At 38.9% G+C, this 24,455-nt stretch overlaps 2 long non-coding RNA genes across 2 annotated transcripts in view; one reads left to right on the top strand and one right to left on the bottom strand.

Annotated features, from left to right (window-relative positions):
- Nucleotides 1–23,845, top strand: part of LOC148127676 (uncharacterized) — a 31,971-nt gene extending 8,126 nt beyond the window's left edge. Inside the window, exons 2-3 of the long non-coding RNA XR_015744478.1 lie at nt 12,381–12,478; nt 23,062–23,845. This is a non-coding gene — a long non-coding RNA (uncharacterized LOC148127676). The remainder of the gene's footprint in view (nt 1–12,380; nt 12,479–23,061) is intronic.
- Nucleotides 9,691–16,528, bottom strand: LOC148127677 (uncharacterized). Its single transcript, XR_015744480.1, has 3 exons — nt 16,478–16,528; nt 10,223–10,418; nt 9,691–10,001 (listed from the first exon to the last, which is right to left on the bottom strand). It is a non-coding gene; the product is annotated as an uncharacterized LOC148127677 (long non-coding RNA).
- Nucleotides 23,846–24,455: the final 610 nt, after the last annotated feature.

The raw sequence follows: 24,455 nt of genomic DNA, 5'->3' as shown, positions 1-24,455 counted from the left end.
AAACTTTAACCTTAGACTGTCTACTTTGACCTCACCCCTTTCCTAAGAGGTCTGTAGGGGGCGTGCATAAGCACACCAACGTGCCTACATCCCTGTCCTATGGTTTCTTTTATTTTTCTTATATGTACCCATTTCATGTATTCATAACTTTTCTTATACGTACCCATTTCATGTATTCATACTTATACTTATTATACCTGTGTATATACTAATACCTCTTATCTTGTAAGCAATTGACACATCAAATAAAAATAAATAAATAAATAAATAAATAAATAAATAAAATAAAATAAAAAGGTATGGAATTATGCTCAGGTTCTTTTAAAATCATTCTAAAAATATAGCTTATAGGGAATTCCTCATAGGTCTGCTGGCATAACTCATGCTATCACTTACAGCAACTGAATTACAATTCAAGCAATTAGCTGGGTCATTGGAAGGTGTTAGAAGCACACATGATCTTTAGTTATGAATAAATATAATGCCAAATTGCATTCTTTGCCTCTGGTGTTTGAGTCAGAAAGTTTATACTGTTTAGACTAGATTGCCAGCATTAAAATAACTTTATGTAAATGTAAATTATTTGGTACAAAACAAAATTGTTTATGATCACCTAATTATCCAGTTCTTAAGCAACTATTCAGTACTTTGCTTATGAATAGTTGTGCAGATGAAGAAGCAATCTGTGCCAAATTTATCTCTCTCTCTCCTTCCCTCCCTTGTTTCTCTCTCATAAACTCCCTTTTATGATAGAACCATCCCAAGCATGATCAAACTGCTAGAAAAATATCAAAACTTTTGAAAACATTAAAGAACAGCCAGCTGAAACTGATCAGCATAATAAAAAAAATACAATGGCTTATAATTATCTCCTTTTAAAAATATTTATTTAGTTCATTATGATTTGCCCAAAAATTTTCAGTAGAGACCATGATTCCATCAATGGTCATCTCAAACTGCAGTCTCAATAGAAATGATTAAAATAAAACTGCTTTTACTACAGCTTTATGTAAGTTCTGGAACAAGTACTATAAAATTATGTTAAAAATTATTTAAGGTAAACCACCAGCTGTGTTGGGCTTAATTTCATTTCCAGAACAATGGTAGGTTCTAGTCTGACATTTCTGGACAGTTTCATGTTAGAGAAGATTGTGCTTGATTAATAAATTACGGTAATAGCTTATTCTATTAAAATCTTCTCTTGTGCAGCTCTTCTTTTCTCAATCCCTATTTCTTTCATTATACTTAAGTTTCATGGAAGCCTGCGTGAAAATCCCCAACAATCTCCTTAGCAGAGATTGACCAGACGCAGACCTACTTACCATCACTAACTAAGATTGTAGGTTTGGTTTTTGTACCTTTGCACCTTCTCGGTGGCCTCCCAGATTTTTTTTTTAAATTGAAAGCACGTGTGCAAATATATTTAAGTGGCATAGTCACGTAGGTTTGCTGCTGAAAATAATGATAGGTTTCTAATGCATCAGGGAACTACTTGGAATCTTGAGCAATGTTGACATTTTGGAAGTGAGGCTGAGTTCCAGTTTCACCTAGTTTTAATGCCAGTAAAGTGGTATTTGTCTTTGTGTGTATGTGTGTGTCTGTGTCTGTGTTAACCACTGTATTCTTTTTTAAGCAAGTAGGGTTCCACATGGCTAAAATTCCAGAAGTTAAATGATACATACATTTTATTATAGGGGGATTAGCAGTGGTTCATTCTTGATGCTTTTTCCTGAAAGCATGTTCATTTTTTTTTGTCCTTGATTCCCCTACCCCACTCGCTCCTGAAGTGCTTGTTTTGATTTACCTCTCAGTATCTCTCAGATCCACCCAGAATGGAGGATCTGGCAGGTACAGTCTGGAAACTGTAATCTTGCCTCCTCCCTTCTTCCCTCCTTTAAAATGAAAGAAGGAACTTAGAGAATGAATAAGGGGTTGAGAAGAGGCAGACGTGACTCAAAGCAGCTCTGCGGCGCTGAAACCCTGAAACAAACACAATTGGAAGCAATTGTCCACACTGAAACTGTCCTTTGTAAATTCCTGTTAATTTCTCTGCAAGCCAAAGTGAGATACCACTCCCCCCCCCTTTTCTTTGGTCCCAGACTTTTTCAGATGTTTCCCTGGAGGCAAATAGCCTTCTTGAAAAGCAGCAAGGGCCAGCAAAGGCTGCACAAGCAAAGGAAGGCTCAAGCCAAGAAAGGGAGTAGAAAAAAACACATGATATGCAGAGATTCTTCCAGAAATTATTGCCTGGAGGGTTTATTTTAATGATACATTTTGCTCCTTATATAAAACTCATCTACAAAAGGTTCTGCTTGGGAGCTATCGCATTTCCAGCACTCAAAAGTATTTCATATCTCAGGATGATTTGTTGTGGGCCAAAATGAATTTGAGTAATTGCTGAACAATGGCAGAAAATGGATCTCCATTTCCCCTGAAATAAATAAATAGGACAATCAAAAAGGAATTTTGTAACTGGCCATGTCCTCTGTGACAGATTATCTGAGAGCACTTGACATGTTCTCAAGATTCTCCTTGGTTTATACTGCTAAGTTCAATATACTTGAGTCTTTTTCTTTGAATAGGAGTAGCAGAAATTTATTGGAATCATGCCAGTGATATACTTGGAACACAAGTTTTTTGTGATTTTCACCAATAATTTTTTCTGTCTAATGTAATGCAAAAGGTCCAAGATCCAGGACACTTTGGGAGTATGAAAATAGGCTGTCCCTGATCACTTGAGTCTAGTCTTCAAGCACCCAAGTTCACATGGATGTGCTTTACAGGTGAAATGCAAAAAAATTAGAATATCGTGCAAAAGTTCATTTATTTCAGTAATGCAACTTAAAAGGTGAAACTAATATATGAGATAGACTCATTACATGCAAAGCAAGATAGTTCAAGCCATGATGTGTCATAATTGAGATGATTATGGCTTACAGCTCATGAAAACCCCAAATCCACAATCTCAGAAAATTAGAATATTGTGAAAAGGTTCACCATTCTAGGCTCAAAGTGTCCCACTCTAATCAGCTAATTAAGCCAAAACACCTGTAAAGGGTTCCTGAAGCCTTAAATGGTCTCTCAGTCTGGTTCAGTAGGAATCACAATCATGGGAAAGACTGCTGACCTGACAGTTGTGCAGAAAACCATCATTGACACCCTCCATAAGGAGGGAAAGCCTCAAAAAGGTAATTGCAAAAGAAGTTGGATGTTCCCAAAGTGCTGTATCAAAGCACATTAATAGAAAGTTATGTGGAAGGGAAAAGTGTGGAAGAAAAAGTGCACAAACAGCAGGGATGACCGCAGCCTGGAGAGGATTGTCAGGAAAAGGCCATTCAAAAGTGTTGGGGACTTTCACAAGGAGTGGACTGAGGCTGGAGTCAGTGCATCAAGAGCCACCACACACAGATAGATCCTGGGCATGGGCTTCAAATGTCATATACCTCTTGTCAAGCCGCTCCTGAACAACAAACAATGTCAGAAGCGTCTTACCTGGGCTAAAGAAAAACAGAACTGGTCTGTTGCTCAGTGATCCAAAGTCCTTTTCTTATGAGAGCAACTTTTGCATCTCATTTGGAAACCAAGGACCCAGAGTCTGGAGGAAGAATGGAGAGGCACACACTGCAAGATGGTTGAAGTCCAGTGTGAAGTTTCCACAGTCTGTGTTGATGTGGGGAGCCATGTCATCTGCTGGTGTTGGTCCACTGTGCTTCATTAAGTCCAGGGTCAATGCAGCCATCTACCAGGAGATTTTGGAGCACTTCATGCTTCATTTCGCAGACGAGCTTTATGGGGATGCTGACTTCATTTTCCAGCAGGACTTGGCACCTGCCCACATTGCCAAAAGCACCAAAAACTGGTTCAATGACCGTGGGATTTCTGTGGTTGATTGGCCAGCAAACTCACCTGACCTGAACCCAACAGAGAATCTATGGGGCATTGCCAAGAGAAAGATGAGAGACATGAGACCAAACAATGCAGAAGAGCTGAAGGCCACTATTGAAGCATCCTGGTCTTCCATAACACTTCAGCCGTGCCACAGGCTGATAGCTTCCATGGCACACCGCATTGAGACAGTAATTTTTGCAAAAGGGGCCCAAACCAAGTACTGAGTACATATGCATGCTTATACTTTTCAGAGGTCCGATATTGTTCTCTGTACAATCCTTGTTTTATTGATTGCATGTAATATTCTAATTTTCTGAGATTGTGGATTTGGGGTTTTCATGAGCTGTAAGCCATAATCTTCACAATTATGACAAATCACAGCTTGAACTATCTTGCTTTGCATGTAATGAGTCTATCTCATATATTAGGTTCACCTTTTAAGTTGCATTACTGAAATAAATGAACTTTTGCACGATATTCTAATTTTTCAAGTTTCACCTGTATATCTTCCTGGATCATTGCTGTTGGTGTTAATTCTATTATTTGAACATAGAATATTCTTATTAATATTTTACATGTTACAGAAAAATTCCAATGCATGTCAAAACACAAAATGCAGAAAAATAAATGGAAAATGGAGTCCTTCAGAAGACCTAATTCTACTGAATTTTCTCCTACTCTCTATAACTGCTGTTAAAACACAAGGCATCCTACCTTCCTTTCACAGCCTACAGTTGACAGATTGAAAGTGTTGACATATCCCTCTTGGCACTTTTCTTTAAAAGAGTTTCAAAGGATTATCTCACTTGTTAAGCTACATATTTTTTATCGTATGTTGGCTTACAAAGTTGGGAAAAATGATGGCCATCATTTTGAAATACAAATGGACTGCGTCACTAAATGCCTTGTAAATTAGGAACATGGCTTTAAAACCTAATGTCTCCAGAGGATCAACTTATAGCCTTTCATCTCCAAAACTGGATAAATAATATCTTAGTCTCATGCCTCCCCTCAAGAAAGTGTGGGTAGCTCCGTGCAATAAAATCTGGCCCTGTTTTTAAATAGGCTTTGGTGGCTGAATGTTTTAAACTATCTTCACTACAACATAAATATTGCCATCAACTGTGAAAGGAATGCAAGGTTAATCCTTTTAATTCTGTAATATATCAAATAGATATTTGAGTCATAGCACAGTTAAGCATCTAAAGTTACATAATCTCCCTGCATCTTTTTAAAGACCCCTTTAAACTGTTAAATATTTTTCCCCTCTACTGATTTTTTGTTTCATTGTATATAATACTACACACATTTTCAAAGTCTGGTTTCTTAAAAGTAGCCTAAATACCAAGACAATGTATGAAAAGATTTCAGGGAAACCAACTTTTGCAAAGGGGCTAAATTTATTCAGTATAGGTGCCACTCAGTTCCAGAATGACTCTGGAAGAGCTGTGGGGAGGAATAAAAAGCTGCTAATTTTTAAAAATTATTCCGTTTTTTTTTTTTAAAGTCAAGATTGAGTTCAGGATTGATAAAATTGTGAGGTAAGAATGGGATGTAATCTAATGGTAATTGTAGATTCCCTCCCCCCTCTTTTCTAGTAAGAAAAAAATACTCAGTTATTCAAAAAACAAGAATAATATTTGCATGTCGCTTGAGACTTTCAAGAAGAGATTGGACTCCCATCTGTCAGAAATGGTGTGGGGTCTCCTGGCGGTTGGACTAGATGACATACAAGGTCCCTTCCAACTCTGATTATCTGTTAATTGGTCTGTCTGTTAATGTGCACAAATAGTTTTAAGGAAAATGCATATAAAATAAAATAACCATCCATATTCAGTACTTCTATGGTATCTAAAACACTGTTTGTGAAGACAATGATAGAATTTATGATAGACTTATTTAAATTTGAGGTCAGCAGATGGGATGGAACCAAAATTCTCAACAATCCCAGCAATTGGTTAACAGCTTCCTACTTCACTGTAGCTTCAAAACTCTGATAAAAGGGTCTTCTAAATGCTACTTTTCTTTGACCAAAAAAAGCACTCCTATTTGCAAGTAGGCTGGGAAAGAGATCAATAGCATCCAATAATTGGGTGATTGAAGCCTTACATGCATGCTCCTATTTTCCTAGTCCATAGCTCAGTTGCAGATATGTGAGCAAATAGCTTTCATTTATTTTAGCGCTGTTCACCTGAATCTTGGGACGCAAATGTTCCACAAAGCCTTGGTTTTTATTGCTACTGTTGGAAGAATTATCCTTCTGGGTTCAGTTCCAAGTGGGAAAAAAGACACTGGAAACATGGAGGCTGTTTGGGAAGATGGTTTTATGGTGGACAGGACCACATGGCTTGGATCTCCAAAGTGAAAAGGATGATCACATGCTTCAAGGTGAAGGAAAAGACCAAGAAGGGCTGATATGCTGAGAGAGCCTGGGTTTTATAACCTTTGTTGGGATTTGAATTGGAGCTTGTATTCTGGTTGGTTGTCAGACTCCCATGGGGCCATACAGGGGCAAGTCTGTTCTGAGTTCCAGGCTTGGTTGAGCCTTGCTGGATGATGATGCACTGAAAAGGGCTTTTGGGCAATTGCTATAGCTTTACCTGGAGATCTTTGTTATGTAAAGTATTCTGGCCCAGGCCTTAATGACCCACCCACTAACAAAGGTGGGGGTGAGCTTCTGCTTCTGAGGTGAATTTCTGCTTCTGAGTTTCTACTCTTTTTAGGGGAAATATTCTGCCTTTTTAATATTTCCTAGCATATTTCAATTTTCCAGGATAGGGTTGGGTGCTAACTTCCTACACTACTATCAAGAGCCTTTCCTAGACTGGAATTTTAAAAGTCTTAAAAGTTTTTAAGAAAAGATTGGTCAAGGATGGCATAAAAACTCCTACCTTGGGAAGTAGGTTGGACTAGAAGACCTCCAAAGTCCCTTCCAGCCCTATGATTCTAAGATGAATAAAATGTAGTTTTAGCCCTGATTCCACCCTCTCTTTTATCCTGGCTTAATCTCGGTGTTGGACCATAAGAAAGGCTGAGGGCCAAAGAATTGAGGCCTTTGATCTATGGTGCTGGAGAAGACTCCTGCGAGTCCCTTGGACTGCAAGGCGATCAAACCAGTCAGTCTTAGAGGAAATCAACTCTTTAGAAGGCCAGATCCTGAAGATGAAACTGAAATATCTTGGCCACATAATGAGAAGGAAGGACTCACTGGAGAAGAGTCTAATGCTGGGAAAAATTGAGGGAAAAAGAAAAACGGGACGGCAGAGAATGAGGTGTCTGGATGGAGTCACTGAAGTAGTTGGCGTGAGCTTAAACGGACTCCAGAAAATGGTAGAGACAGGAAGGCCTGGAGGAACATTGTCCATGGAGTAGCAATGGGTCGGACACAACTAACAACAAATCTCGGTGTGAGAGCCAGGGCCTGGCTTATTTTTAGCCCTCTGTTTTACACAGCTCTCCCGGTGCATTCATCCCTTGGCACTTAGGTTTTCTTTTATGACTGCAAAGTTTCTTTTGAAGTGCAGCATAAGCAAAGAAAGCCAGACGTTATGAAAGTCTTTGTTTATTTTTTACAGGGACAGATCTGAAAGTGAAGGAGCCGCAATTGCTATGAGGGATAAAGAGGAATGCTGGTAACTTCAGCTCTCTTTGAAAAACATTAGCTGCCTCCGGTGTGCTCGAGGCATCTCTAGTCATGGGAGCAGACCTCTTTGAACCTGGCCAGAGTTTAGACCCCTTGGCAGAGGCATTCTGCTGTCTGGAATAGGTATCATTTTTTCCCCCTCTCTGTTAAAGCTTGGCTCCCTATCTTTATTTTCATTCTTAGCCTGCTTTAGGAATACCTGTTGCCTATAGCACCACCTGTTGGAATTTGTGGGCAGTTTAATGATTAACAGATGATTAAACAGATAATTCAGACAAAACAGGATGCTGAGTCACAACAAAGCATAATTTATTGCCATGCTAAAAGCAAGTGGGTAGAGTAGCACAAACCCAAACACCATAAAACGCAGCACTGCTAATAATTTACAGTTTCTCCAGTGTTCTAAATCTTCTTCGCCCAGAACATGCGGCAAGGAGGGACTCCTTTTATAACATGGGGCATGTGTGAGCCACAAACTTCGCAAACTTTTTCTCCTTTGGTAGGATTGCCCTGCCCCTGGAGGTAGCTCTCTGGGGTCCTTTTTTTTCTTTCCTCCTTGAAGTCACTGAACAATTACCAAATGCCATTTGAGCTTCTTGTTTCATTTCCATACATGGCATTACATCATCTCACAAAGCATCTTTCACTCAAAACTCCGCACAATGGAAAGCAGTTGGTCCTTCTCAATTGGGGGTTAATAGTTGTCAAGGAAATGCCACATTCCAGCATCAGCTGCGAATGCCCAAAGTGTGCTGTAAGGAGCTGGGCAGGAACAGGCCATGGGAAAACTTTGTGTATATTTTATGGGACACCCTCCCCCCACAAGCACCCCCCACCTTCTCCAAAATAATATACAGAGGATATACAGAGGATAATAGGAAGTCTTAAAAATATGCTGGAACTTTAAGGCAGGGATGGAGAGTAGAGAAGCCAGGGAGAATTTTATTCATGGCAGTTCAATGTTTCCATGTGAGTCTATTTTGGTTATCTGAAGGAAACATGGTTATGGGCAGAAGAGATCTGATGTCAAAGGAAGGGAGGGCGGGTTTTTTTTTGTGGAAAGCTCACTTGTGTAATAATTAATTTCTGAGAAGAGCAAAGTTCCAAATAACTTGGCAGACAGCATTATGACATCTTTTGCCCCATCTCTCTCTCTTTTTAAAAAAAATCTTCAGCTTAGTATTGCAGCTGGAAACAACAGTTTCGTGTCTCTTTGAGGCTTTTCATTCTAAGCAACACTGCTTACTAATGGCTAGTGTTTCTGTAGCAATACAGGCTTTTGTAATTTTTTTTTAGAGATATCAAATAGACAGATGCTCAATATTTAGGGACATGCGTATGTTTTACTTTTCTAAGCTGTGCACAGAGAGGAAAAAATGAGAGAAAATAAATAACAAAAAGGATATTGTTAAAATTGTGTATGTTATGTGGACAGCTTATTAAGAGGAGCTTTAACTGAAGAAAAGTTAGCTTTCAGTTTAAAGAGAGAAAATGTTCATATGTAACTAATTCACAAAGCAAGGATCTGGCCTTCAAATATGCTGTAACAATTTGATTCTTTTAGGGGTCTCCTTTATTCAAGTTTTATCATGTCTTGATTCCAGAGTGTGATTCTTTGGACAATGGTACCCTTTGTGTATACAAATGCACACACAAAGGCAATATCAGCAGGCTTGTGGGGGAAAAAATGGTAAAATCTAGACCACTGTGTTTCAGCCTTGGCAACTGTTAAAATGTGTGAACTTCAACTCCATGCTGGCTGAGGAATTCAGGGAGTTGGAAGTTCACACATCTTAAAAGTTGCCAAAGTAGAAAAACAATGCCCTAGGTCAGGCGTGTCAAACTCATATCATGGCAGTCCCCTTCACTAAACTGGGCGTGGGCATGGCCAGCACGTGACGCATCCAGCCCGTGGGTGTTCTGACCCAAACCCTTTTCCAATAAAACAAACTCAAACCGAAGGGAACAGAAACCTTTTAATGATACTTACAAATTCCCTGGTTAAAAGGCTGCTGCAAACTAATTAACTTTGATAAACACAAGCCTCGCCAAAACTGTGCGAGGCTGCCAAGAATAACAGATAAGGTTACCTAGAAATATTTTACAAAACAAGAGTCTTCAAATACCAACTAAGATACTGCAATGTCCACGAGGCTCGAGTTTCAAAACGTCTTTGTTTCCTGCAAAGACACAGCTGGCTTTTATCTTCTTGAAGGAGGAGCCATTACCTTGCAGCCTTACTCCTGTGCTGCTGCAGCTGCTCTTTCCTACAAGCAGCCCTATGCACATGTGCACTTGGCACAGGCTCCTTAGGAACCTCCTCATCGCTTCTGCCAGCAACCACAGTCTCTGAAGGCAGCAGTCCACTCCCCAATGGTCCTGGCCCCTCATCTGATTCCTTGCTCTCCTCAGCCGTCCGCACCTGCTGCAGGCAACCACAACAATGGGCCGGGAGTTTGACAGCACTGCCCTAGGCAGATAAACACGCAGACATACAAATTATTAAGAATTCCCACTTCCCCCCAATAAGTAGTCCAATGCAGTGGTGGGATTCAATTTTTTTTTTACTACTGATTCTGTGGGCCTGGCTTGGTAGGCGTGGCAGGGGAAGGATACTGTAAAATCCTCATTCCCTCCCCACTCCTGGGGGAAGGTTACTGCAAAATCCCATTCCCTCCCCACCCCACTAACCTGCTTTCCAGCTCCATTCTCCTGTGCAGGGCAACAAAAGAAGATCCAGCCGATCAGCAGGAGGCAGAGAATAGACGGGGGTGGGGCCAGCCAGAGATGGTATTTGCCAGTTCTATTCAAAATTTCCACTACCGATTCTCCAGAACTAATCAGAACCTGCTGAATACGATCTCTGGTCCAATGAAGAAAATGTAGGCTGCATAATTAGGGAATGAAAATATTGGAATTCTGAACACAGATCTTTTTTTGCATCTCAGCAATTCACTGTTGTTCCTGCCTATTCTTTATATTTTAAACAATGTTTGGAAAAATCCCCCAACTTTTGCTATTGTCTTCATGCTCTCTTTAAGGGGTTCCCAGAAGCCTCTGCTTTGTCAAAATGAGCATAGAGGCTACAGAATTCTTTGGTCTGATCCAGCACAGCTTTTCTTATGTCCTTGGACCATGGTGATCTTGCTTGGGGATGATACATTGGTTACATAGACAGACTGAAGCTTTGGACTGACCAAAGCTTTCCTTAAGCTCTATCAACCTTGGGTTGATATGGTGGAAGCTGTAGGATCTCCTGATAGAGAAAGGTAACCTTGCAATAAATTAATGCTGTAATCTACAGGTCCTTGCACGTAGGAAAGAGAGAGAAGAATATAGGAAATCAATAGTCAGGATAGTAGAAATAAAATTAAGCTGCAGCCCCAAATTTCAAAACAAAAACCGTGTATAAACTTCTGTGTCACACAAAATCTGGAGATATAGTATTCACAGATGAGGCAAGATGTTCAAATGATTAACAAGAAGAGTCAGATAAGAATCTGTTAAACAAAAGTGATTTGTTTAAAAAGAAATCGTATGGATCAAATCAAACATTAAATACTGATGTCAGTATGAAATTAAAGGTTACTCCCTTCAGTACCGTCATGCTGGCTAAACTTTTCTTTCCAAACAATTACATGTAGAAAAGGAAACTATAATTTACTGAACAATTTTATATATAGAGTCTGGAGAACAGGAGAACCGCTTTCTTGTTTTGGGTGGGGAATCAGAAGGCAATGGCCTAGAAGCAGAAGAAAAATGCATTGTTACAATAGAGCTCAATCGAACCTGCAGAGATAGCAACGTTTTGAATTGTAACCTGCCCAGCCAGGACATTGACTGAGATGGGTGACAATAGAAATTGAATGAATGAATGAAATGAAATGAATGCTGAGATTTAGGGATTCTAAACTGTAGTCTTATGAATACACTGAGTTCAAGTGCAACTGGGCTTCCATTTCTTTGAAAGGCAGTGGCAGCTTTTTCTTTTGTTAACATCATTGCCAAAAGTTCTTGCTGGTCAGTGAATTCTATCCTTCTGAGTACCTCTATTCACAAAAAAAATAAAGCAGATTTCCTAATCATTTGATATTTCCTTTGATTATATGAGAACAAGAAGAACATAATTAACTTCAACAGAATAATGTTAAGTGAAGAATCAAAATGCCACTTATATTATTGAGAACTCTCATCTTTAGCAAACATTACACATTGATACTGATAAAATAGCCTTTATATATATATTTGTGAACACACTGGCACACATTAAAAAATGAAATTCTGATGCCCACTCTAAAAAGAATCTTTCTCTCCCCCCTCTCTCTACACACACATATCCTGATATGATGAGGACAAGCCTGTGTGTATCTTGTGAGCTTATTTACTTATCCCTCCTAGCATTCCTACAAAGTTTGATGAGGGGTGAGGGACCTGAGGTATAACAAGATTTGGAATGTCACAAATATGTTCATTTTTCTCCCCTTTCCCATGGCCATTTATTCATGAGAACTCATAATTGGAATGCCTGTGCGTTGACCCCAGGGACCTTCATCTATGTCAGTCACCTGGAGGAATGTTCATCACCTTGACCAGAGTTGTGTCAACAGATAAAAACTTAGCATTGAACATTCCACAGCTGCAGGAACCCTTTGAAGCTTTCCAACTTTTCATTGCCACCAACAAAAAATGGATATATCACGAATGCAATTTTCTCCCATTTGTTCTCCAATCTGCCAAAAAAAAGCGATGGGCTTTGCACAAGATTCACTTTTCCAGAGCTTTGGGAAAGATAATTTGGAACTTGTGTAGCCTAAGGCAACAAATTTCTTTAATACCACCTTTGGTTCAGTTGTAGGAATGTTACATGCTTCAGAGGCTCTGCAGGAAATGAAAAATGCCAGTGTAACCAACACATCTATGAAGAATTACAACTAACAACATTCCCAGGTGTGTTTATATCTAGAAGTTTCAAAGGTAAAGTGATCCAGGTTCATCATGACTGGAAATCCTGGGAACTGAGATACAGTACATCAGTCTGGAGGGGACAGGTGCAACAGATAAACTTGATTGACAGGTTGACTAATAGTTCTATTTAACATAAGGTAGCTTTTTTATGTTCCTAGCACCAGCCTAGCATGTTTCCTTTCTTAGTTTTCATGGTGTGGATATTTTTTAAAGCTATAGATAATTTTCAGGGTACTTTGAAAAGGACAAAAATGTTGTTTCCATTACTAGCAAGGCTATCTTAAGTTTCCCAATAGCTTCATTTCTTATATGATGAGGATCTGCTCCAGAATTTTTGTTTAGCGCAATGGTGGTTTAGTTTCTAAATGGTGGTTTCTAAATAAACATTTATGAGCCATCATTATGTGAAGAGTCACCAATTATGGCTTAAATAAACTAAGCCTGATTTAATATGCAGTGTTTTTGTTTCCAGACCCTTAATCATCTTAGTTGTTCTTCTTTGTGCACTTTTTCCGGGGTCTCAACATCTTTTTGTAATTTGACCAAAACTGCATGGTAGTCATGGCAGAGAAGGCAGACTCCCTTGGTCCCATCCAAGATCTCTGCCTCACCCTACTTTATAGCCATAGCAATAGTACTTAGACTTATATACCACTTCATGGTGCTTTTTACAGTCCTCTTAAGCGGTTTACAGAGTCAGCATATTGTCCCCAACAATCTGGGTCCTCATTTTATTAACCTCGGAAGGATGGAAGGATGAGTCAACCTTGAGCCTGGTGGGATTCGAACTGCCAAATTGCAGTCAGCGGCAGTCAGCAGAAGTAGCCAGCATTCTAACCACTGCGCCACCACAGCTCATTATTATAGGTGATAACCAGCACTTTACAAACCTAATATTGTGTGAAACCAGCACAATGCTATCTTATTCAGCTGTTTGCCTTAACATAGTATATACCTCATTATTCTTGAGTTTGATTTATAATAATTTACAAATGGCAAACTTCTTTTTATATTTTTGTCAGCTCATCAAAGTAAATAGGATGGTCTAAAATGCCATGCCCCAGGGACTTTTTTTTTTAAAAAAATTATAAGATAAGTACAGCAATACGCATTACTGTCAAATGCTGAGGATAATATAACACCACAGCATCCAAAGTCTCAATTGGCTGAATTTATCACTGCATAGTGCAGCATCCGCATACTGCTTCAAGAGATCCTTCACAGTTTTGGCAAATGAAATCATACCTGACTTCTGCTAGCATTTTATATTTATCTGTTTGCTTATTTATTTATTCTTTCAATAAACTGATGATCCACAGAATAATGCAGCATGGAGAGACAATCTATAATAAAAAAATATTGCTTTAATGGGATAAATTTCCATGTACTCACACAGCATGATTGCTATTCTTTTCAGGCAGTGTAGTCACACAAGCCTGAAGGGCAGCAGAGAATCAAAGCTTCAAAGTCAGAGGTCAGTACAGCCTCAGCTCTTTAAAACTCTTCAGTAGGATCTTACATAAACAGCCTCATCTTAAAAAAAAACTGAAGAAACTTAAAATAGAATCAAATACACTTTTTAGATAGGATGAACACATTTAATATAGCATTGTGTTTTCTTTACAGTGACTAGCCAACCATTAAGACAGAGACAGACCTGTTTATTAAATAAATTAATGTTTAGGGAGGCGATTATGCTTTTTTCCATTTGACTCCCCTTGCTCTACCTGTAGACGCATCAGGAAAGCAGAATCACTTACTTCCTGCATCCCTGCATCCATAAATATGCATTTATCTCTAACTTACTATAAATCACACCTGTAATTCTGTTACTTCAATTTAGACATTTGGATCAGAGGTGGCCTTCAGCAGGTTCTGACCAGTTCTGGAGAACTGGTAGCGGAAATTTTGAGTACCGTATTTCCCCATATATAAGCCACCCCTTTTTTCCAAAATTTTCAAGCCCAAAAAGTAGGGGGGTGGCATATACAAAGCAGGTACACTTTTTATACGTGAAAAATGCATAAAATAATAAAGTAGGAATAAACTGGTTTTCCAGCAGTATGCTATACTTTTTTGTAAAAATTGTACGTGATGATACGATTACGAGTGCAAGTACGCGATAGAAATGCATACGCTAGGCATTGGCCTGAATGCTTCGTTCCTACTCTCGTTCCGATGCGTAGATTGCTAGCGTCACCCGCACCGCTTTCGGCGTCATGACCGAAGTTGTAGATCTAGACGTCGAATTTTGTTTCTTTGTAAATTTTCTTTCTTCATAACTTGTTTCTCTAATAAAATATTTTTTTCAAAACTTCACAGTCCCAAAATTGGGGGGGTGGCTTATACAAAGGGGGTGCTTATACATGGGGAAATACGGTAGTTCAGAGAATTGGTGGTAACCTTCCCCCAGGAGTGGGGTGGGAATGGAGATTTTACTGTATCCTTCCCCTGTACGCCCACCAAGCCACACCCACCAAGCCACACCCACCAAGCCAAGCCCACAGAACCAGTAGTAAAAATGTTTGAATCCCACCAATGAATTGGATGTTGATTCTTGTGGTTTACTCAGAGATGTACCAGTAGAGCTTGATCTATATTTTATCTATACCTGACCTCTAAAGCACCCCTTCTTCCTTCCCTCCCTTTGCTACAAGGTGTAAGTAGACAGAATTAATTTTTTTTTCAGAAGTGGATGAAATCAGTGGGTAAAAACAAGTCTTTATTATTTAGGCTTTAGATCAATGGAGAAAAGGTCCACCTGCCTGCTAATTTTGTAATGGCTTAATATGGAGTAGTAGTATTCTCCTGGTCTGGGGATTTCCCCTTACAGGTTCCAAGAATTGCATTAACTTGAATGAGTTGATTTGATCTTTCTTTAGCTTATCTGGAAGACTAAAAAGTTGTGCAACTTAAACAAAGAGCAGAGAGGTTCTGTTGTGCATGGAAGCTTCATCTGGGATACTTCTTCCTAATCATAATCACCCACGTATAGCTGCTCCGTTATGTTTTACAATTGATGCAATAGGATTGTTAATTTGTTCTTTACATCTGGCACATTCTTGACTTATTCTTTTATTGCTGATACCCTTCTGCCTTTTAGGATCATCTATCAACCACTTCAGTATCATCATTGCCAAGTCTAATGCCAGAACTTTATCACCTGATATTTTTGTGCCTATTATCAGAAACATATTAATCTAAAAGGCCATATTTATACAGTTGTCATGTTTTACTCCCTGAAGTGAATATGTGTTTGTTTGTCAATCTCTTTTCCCAATGCCACTAAGAAGATAATTGTTCCAGCTCTGCTAAAAAAAACAGACATGAAACCCTTTGTTACTCATTGTAGAAAATAAAAAAAAATATTGCTCTGTGACTCTTAAATGAACAACCACTTCACAAATATTTGCTTTTCTCAGAAGTGCCTACTATAAAAAAAGTAAAAGCCTAAAGCTGCATGGAAAAACAATATAAAAGGAGAGTTATTTCAGAGGACAGTAACTAGAAACACCCCCCCACACACAAGATTTATATTACCCACCTTGATACAATAAAGAATAGTGGCAGTAATGAAGATGAAACAATGCTGTCAGTTATCTAATAAAAAGAGAATTTGGAAATAAGCCACAAAAAGCTAAGCCCTTTCCTCCATTGCTTCTCTCTGTGACAATTGAAAGTTTTCTTCCTCCCCCAGCCCCTCTTTCAATTGACCTTTAACACCAAATACAAACTTCAGATGTCCCAACCTCTTCCTTTCAATTAACACTTGGCAGAAGCAGCTGGCAAATTTCCTGTTTTAAATCTCCCAGGACCGATAAGCAAAAGAACATCTTGGCATTATGTCTGGAAACATCACAGCACAGAAGTCACGTGTTGCGAGATTCTTCGAAGCAGATCTTAAGCAGAAAAGGGAAAACTCACCAGGAAGTTAAGACAGGCTCAGAGCTCCTTGAAGGAATATACCTGAAAGAAACTCACCTGTACGAGTGCTCTTTGCAGTGTTTCTCCCACCAAAATGCAAAGCCATCCACCTGGGAAAAAGTGAGATCCTATTGCCTGCTGTCAGGACATATCAGACAGCAGGATTCACCATCTTCTAGTAGTTGAAGACAGAACATGATTTGTACAATTTAAAATGAGTACATTGTTACTAATTTACATCCAGTAGATTATACAGTGAACCGAGATACATAAAGTGGAAATAGCATCTATTGTGGGATAGAGACTCAAAATCAGCTTGATGACAGTTAAATATCACAATGAAAGCCCCAATTCTTTTGAACATCTCTGCAACTTTAGGCGCTCCTGCTTGGGCAGGGGGTTAGGCTAGAAGACCTTCGAGGTCCCTTCTACTTCTGTTTTTTTATTCTGTATATACACAAACATATTCCATGTTTGGTGCATGATTTTTCTTAACTTTTTTTCTGCTCTTGATCCCTATCTAAATCTGAACAAATGAATATGTGCAAAAGGGCCTGAAATATTTATCCTTGAGTAGTACAACACAAGTAATAATTCTATTTTCAGAATATTTTTTTCTATGCATGAATATCTGGTGATATCTCAATGTCTTCCAGCCTTCACTTTCTTTTTAATATTCATGATCAGAAGTTGCAGTCAAAGGAGGAAAAATCCTTGAAGCATAAAAGAATAAGAATGTTTTCATCAAGGTAAATCTAATAGTTCTGTCTCCCATTTCCCCCAAAACACAACTTTGTGATATGGGTTGGGCTGAGAGGGAGTGACTGGCTCAAAGTCACCCAGCCCTCTTTCATAGCTAAGAGAGGTCTAGAACTCACAGTCTCCTGGTTTCTAACCCAGCATCAATATACCAAATGACTGTAATTTAAAGTTGATTATTGCATTTGTGTCCATTGCAAATAATTGCTCAGTCACTAGACAGTAGTAAGTCTGTTTCATGTATTTTTCAGCCCTTACTAGAGAGAAAAAAATTAGTTTCTTCACTGAAGTCAGCTAAACCGATCTCAATAGGGTAACAGGATAACAGGAAGGAACCTTGGATATCTTCTAGTCGAAACCCTTGTCAAGCAGGAGACCCTACACCATTTCAAACAAGAGGCTGCCCAGTCTCTTCTTAAAAGCCTCCAGTGATGGAACACCCACAACTTCTGAAGGCAAGTTGTTCCACTGGTTGATTGTTCTTAGTGTCAGGAAATGTCTCTCTAGTTCTAGGTTGTGTCTCTCTTTGTCTGAGTTGGATCAAATCCATCTTTAACAATTGTAGAGCAAAATAACTGAATACAGAGGTGGAAGGTCTTCTAGTCCAGGGATCTCCAACCTTGGCAACTTTAAGACTTGTGGACTTCAACTCCCAGAGTTCTTCAGCCAGCTTTGCTGGCTGAGGAATTCTGGGAATTGAAGTCCATAAGTCTTTAAGTTGCCAAGGTTGGGGACCACTGTATCTAGTCCAACCTCTTGCTCAGGCAGGAAACCCTATACCATTTCAGACAAATGCTTGTCCAATCTCTCCTTAAAAAGCATTCATAATTCTGGAGCACTCACAACTTCTGGAGGCAATTTGTTCCACTGATTAATTGTTCTAACTGTCAGGAAATTTCTCCTTAGTTCTAAGTTGCCCCTCTCCTTGATCAGTTTCCATCCATTGCTTCTTGTCCTGCTTCAGGTGCTTTGAAAAATAGGTTGACCTCTCCCTTCTTTGTGGCAACTCCTGAGATTGGAACACTGCTATCATATCTCCCCTAGTCCTTCTTTTCATTAAACTAGACATATCCAATTCCAGCAACTGTTCTTTATGTGACTGCAGTCCCTTAATCATCTTTGCTGCTCTTCTTTGTACTCTTTACATAGGGTACATAGGATAAACAATATCTGAGAAATAAGTGAACACTTACTAATCAAGAGAGGCACCTCATCAATTTAACATTGCCATATGGTTTGATAAATGACCTCATGGACATGGAAAATGTACTCTTAGAACTTAGGGAAATCTTCATCAGTTGAGGTAATTTGTTTTGAGATAAGAGCCACAAAAGTATTGTGTTAAATCAAAGAGAGTAATTCTTTGGATAGATATGGTCAGAGGGAATGTAAACCAAGGACTAAGAGCAAGAACTCATTCCAGCCTTTCTGCTTGTATTTAATCCTTAGTTGCTCATCCTGGCACTAAAGAAACAAAGAACAGATAAATAGTAGTAATTCAACTGTTCTACAAATGCAAACAATGCTAAGGCCTGTCAGTCAATAAAAACTAGCCAAATCCTAGACAACTCACCTTTTAGGTCAAGTGGTTCAATGCAGTGATGGTTTTTGGAGACAAAGCAATGAGACTATGTTTTGCTAAAGGAAGGTGGAAGTTGAAAGAATAAACCAATGCAAACTTTTATGCTGGGAAATGACTGCCAGAACCAGAGACAAAATGGGTGGGGAGCAGATCGAAAGCCCACACAAGCATTGAACGAAGTTAAATCAAGAATCCTTTGCAAATGTAATAAGGGGCCTTTAATTTGAGTCTTAGTCCTTTTCACTCTTGATTAGAAGGGAATGAAACTAGCCCAATTGCTATTGCTTTTCAAAGCTATAGAAAACTCAAAAATAATAACTGCTTTTTTTTTTTTTACAATTTGGATTATATTACTAAGATAGAGATTCTTCCCTGTAGCAGAGATTAGGAGGAGAATTTATATCTTAATGATATAGTACTTGCTTTGCATGCACAAAGTTCTAAATTAAACCCCCACAATCTCTCCATGGGGCCATAATACATTCTGCAGCACTTGCTATTGGCACTACTAGGCTAGACAGACCAATATCTGACTCAGTATATTGTGGCTATATTTTTAATAATGGATGTTAAAAAAATACATTTATAAGATAGCTGAAAAGTTAGCTTCCTCCATGGAGCCTGATAAAGTTATGGTGTCCTTATGGAAGCCGATCAAATGCATCCTATGGTTTACCAGGCAGTTTGTGTTAAGCTTAGTCTTATGGACCAGGTGTTGTAGCAGGTTCTGATGGATAAACTCATAGCTTAGACATTTGTCAAAACTCTTCCCCATAGGCAGAGTAATGGGTGGCTGTTTTTACTTCCAGAAAGGGGTTCTTTTTCCTATCTTTTCCTAACTCCTTTTGAATTAAAACAGTGCAGACAGGCCCAAATGCACACACCACTGATGATGAAAAATAGGTTAAATTACATTACCACATGTCTGGATGTGCCTTTAGATCAGCAAATCAAGGCATCATCAAATCTTGTGAACTGAGGCTCAGTTCTAGGTTTTATTGTCAATATTTTTTATCAATTTAAAAGAGGTCGTTAATTTCTTGCTCAGATTTTCATGAATTACACTTCACAAAAACATAGTCAACATAGTTTGTGTTCTTTGGTCCCCAAAGAACTAAACAGTTTGTTCTTTCCCAAATTATTACTTCTGCTATTTAAGATAAGGCCTCTTTGTGAAATCAAACCAAAGTTTTATTTCCTTGGAGATAAGATTTTCATGAAGGTTAGTTGTGGATTTGGTAAGCTTAGAACTAACTGCAGAATAGTGCTATCAGATCTGGGCTTACAGAAACCACTACTAGTTGACAGCAAAGGGACAGAGAAAAATATTTGCTGCCATCTAATGGTACTTTGGATTTTTGCAAGCCACATCTGGTAACCTTACTACAAACAATGGAAAATGGGATTATATCACTATTTTTTGTTTTCAGTTAAGACTGAAAGCATTTTTTTCTGGTTTAGTGATACGGTATGTGTGTACGTATGTGTGGGTGGCACAAAACCATCCATAACATGCATAGAACATTCACTTCTTAAATCTGACTTCTTAAGTCTGACTGAAGGAAAAATTTGAATGAAAATCTCACTGTTTTGAGGGAGAGTTGTAGGAAGACGTCAGCCACAATATAGGATTAGTTTAAATATTCTAGCAATGCAGGAATGGATTCTGAGAGATGTCTCCTACCTGATGAAGTTCTCAAAAATTTTGTGGCAATTACTTGGCTTTCTCATCTTTGGACGATAAATGAAGAAATCCTTGATTATGTTAAGCCCGCATAGTTTGTGAGTTATCAAACTGAAAGCCAGTAGCATGACTCTTCTGTTGGTCACTGAATGCTGGTATCTCCTAGGTTGGGCAAAGCTAAACTCTGGATTCCTTCCTCTGTGTAATATCTAAATTCTGTATAATATACAACTCACTCTGCCACTTGAACTTGCTTAATCACAACTTGAGGAAATTAACTGATAAGGAAAGTTGTTGGTATGTATATGGCTGCACACACAGACACACACAAATGTGAAACTTCTTTTCTTCTAGTTCAACAGTTCTGAAAAGTGACTCTCCCTCTCCCTCTCTCTTAAGTGGTTTCTTAAGTTTTCGCGGGTATTTATATGTATAGTCTTGGAGTTTGCTGTGTTCTCCAAGACCAATAAACATAGACCAAGACTCCCAACCAACCAGGATGAAGAAAAAAACCACTCTAACAAAGCATGAGGCTAGCACCAAATTTAAAGCAGAAATGGCTGCAAAAGCCTGACACACAGACGAACCCAATACACAAGCCTGATGATGGCAGATGAGATTCTGCCAAAATGTCACTACAACTTTAAAAGCACAACTACAATGACGTAGGAAAATACCCGAACAAAGCTGAATACCATACATGTAAGTACCCGCGAAAATTTAAGAAAAACACACACACACACACACATATACATATGAGAGAGAGAGAGAGAGGTGTGTGGGGGTTCTGGGGGTGTCTGTCCGTCTGTGTAGCCTGCCCCCTTGACTTAACAACAACAACGTATTAAATTTTACACCCCTGATTCTCACCAACTCTGGGCAGTTCAGATGCAAATATTGTGTATATTAAGCAGCTACATTTTTCTTTGCATCTGCATTTTGAACATGGAGCTATTGAGGGTAAGTGGTTCGCAAGGTCTTAGGACACATAAAGGATCTTAAGCATCCAGGTATTAATTGCAGAAACCTAATGAAAAATGGTTGATTTAATTTAGCACTTAAGAGCCTCGGTGGCACAGTGGTTAGAGTACAGTACTGCAAGCTACTTCTTCTGCAGCCAACTGCCTGCAATTTGGCAGATCGAATCTCACCAGGCTCAAGGTTGACTCAGCCTTCCATCCTTCCGAGGTGGATAAAATGAGGACCCAGATTGTTGGGGGCAATATGCTGACTCTGTAAACTGCTTAAAGAGGGCTGTAAAGCACTATAAAGAGGTATATAAGTCTAAGTGCTATTGTTATTGCTATTTGGAAGCACTGTATTACGAGTGAGAATAACCGCAGGAAGAATTGTTCCACTCTGTCACATTCTCATCCTTGAGCACTTCCTCAAGACCCAAATACTGGTGCAAAATTCTCTCTTTCTACCAGCTATCTTGAATTGTTTATGGTTTCAAGACAGTTTTAAGGATGGGAGTGGGAGCCAGTGCCTTCAATGACTTTCTTGCCAATCCCATTCTTAAATTTCTCCTAAGGAAGGATCAAAGTGGCCTTTCCCTTTCTGAGGATATCTCAGTGTTTTGGGAGGCTGTTTTGTCTGTTTGCAGATTTATTTGACATCAAAATGATATGATTATGGACATATTTATGTATGTGCTCTTAGAAACCCAATCATCAATTATTGCTTGCTATTGCTGTTAATAGTGGAACACTGAGAACTGCAGCCTGTCAGTGTTTATTTGATAGCTGTCATTTACTCTGCCTATTGAGCTACCACTGACCACATGTAACAATAGCAACAACATCCCAAGACAAATAGAAATGACATCAATTCGCCAGGCTTTTGCCTATGCTGGGCTGTCATGTATTTTATCAGTGTTTGTCCTCAGGTTTGGGAGATCTAAAAGAAAGAAATATGACAGGAGTCAGGTTAATTAAAAAATATCTATATACTACTAAATTCTCACAAGAGCCGCGGTGGCGCAGTGATTAGAGTGCAGTACAGTAGGCTACTTCTGCTGACTATGGCTGCCTGCAATTTGGCAGTTCAAATCCCACCAGGCTCAAGGTTGACTCAGCCTTCCATCCTTCTGAGGTGGGTAAGATGAGGACCAAAATTGTTGGGGGCAATAAGCTGACTCTGTAAACCGCTTAGAGAGGGCAGTAAAGCACTATAGAGCGGTATATAAGTTTAAGTGCTATTGCTAATGCTGTTGTTTGTAACCTGCTTTTGAGCAAATAGGGTAACCTCATAGGGTAACCAATTTTGAATCAATATATCTAAAATGGGATAGCTTACCGAATGCATTCAAAATGTGGGGCAGATGATTCCTTTGGGATTGAAATGTGACAAAATAGTGTCTGCTTCAGCATTGCTGTGCTTCTGCACTTCTACAGTCAAACACTGTCAAGTAATTGCGATTTCCAACACTCCCTTCCTATAAGGAAAGTCAATGGGAAAGCCATCATAAGTCACCCAGAATCTCCTTATTGGTGAGAGGGGCAATATAAATTTAAACAAACAAACACACACCCAAATAAATAAATAAGTTGAACAGTTGCTCCTCTTTCTACTGCTTCTTTTGTCCAAACATGGTCTTTCTTTTTCTGTGTTTAGGTAAGGACATATCTTTGAAAGAATGACCCAGCAAGGAACATGTTGTCTACTATGCAGTAAAACCATTCGGAAGATTCTGCTGAGATTCTCACTTCCACTGAATGGAAGTGGGGATATTGTTTGAAATCAACCTAGACGTGATTGATCTAACAAAATATGCAACAAAACCAAGAAGAATTAGAATTTTGAAGAAAGAAGGAAGATTTTCAGAATTCATTGAATAGTATGCCACTTGGTCTTTTAAAGCTGTATTTAATTTCTGATTATTTGGTAATACATACATCAGAATTGATTTGATTTCCATATGTGTTGTGACACTATATACATTTGGAAGATGGGAAAGTTGCTAGATACATTACAGTGAAGGTATGATTGACTAACTATCTTTTCATTTTCCAAGAATTTTGAAATGTTTTTTTAAAATAATGTAGGCAATAATGAAATTCTAAAAAAACAAAAATATTTAAAGTAGCTGCTGTAAACTAATCTCAGTTTTCTGCAAAACCACAGTGCCACCTAGTGGCTTTTATTTTCTGCTTGGCCTTTTTATACGCATATCTGACTAAACAGGAGTGCCTTAATTGATCTTCATGTCATGTTTAGTTAGTGATATTGCTAACAAACAGCTGCAGTGCCATAAATCTTCATGATAGGCTATTTCTTCTTCTCCTCTTGAAGCAGTTCTTAGTTAGATGTGCAATTATTATTTTTGGCATCACAGGGAAGAGAAAAGAATGATAATACTGATCCCAATTTAATAAAGCCAAGGGCTTCTAACAGCCACTTTAATCAGTCTTGTGACTTTGATAGTTAACAAACGCTTGTCTTTGGTCTTCTTTCTCCAAAAGAAGACAAGATCAGAAAGAGCATGGAGAATGTTGGGTGAATGACCTGGAAAAAAAAAACCAGGGGTGAAAGGTCACAGGGCCATAGCAAGGGCCAGAGAGATTTCCAAGGGGATTAAATTTCACCCATACTTGGCATAACCCTTTTGCCTTCAAGTCTGCAGGCAACCCAGCTGTGTTTTGTTTAAAAAATTGCACAGTGCACAGCCATGCCTACTTCTTCCTGAATGGTGCCATGATACTGTTTTCCCAGCTGCTTTCTTCTTCCTTCCATTCTAGTTCCTACAAAAGAAAGACTAAGGCTGAGTGAGTAGAACAGCAATTCAACTTCCTTTAAAAAAAAATCTTTCTCAAAAACTGCACAGTTTGGGGAAAAAAGTGAGTTACGCACCAGTGAGGCCGAACTTAGAATACTGTACTGAGTATAGTTCTGATCACCACAATACAAAAAAGAGGCTGAGACCCTGCAAAGTGTACAGAGAAGAAGAACAAAGATTATAAAGGGTCTGAAGGCTAAATCGTATGATGGACAGTTGAGGGAGCTAGGTA

This window comes from Pseudonaja textilis, chromosome 1 (genome assembly GCF_049901715.1).
Source record: "Pseudonaja textilis isolate UNSWEBS1 chromosome 1, rPseTex1.2, whole genome shotgun sequence".
In the NCBI taxonomy this organism is placed as follows: Eukaryota; Metazoa; Chordata; class Lepidosauria; order Squamata; family Elapidae; genus Pseudonaja; species Pseudonaja textilis.
This window is presented reverse-complemented; position numbering and strand designations above follow the sequence as displayed.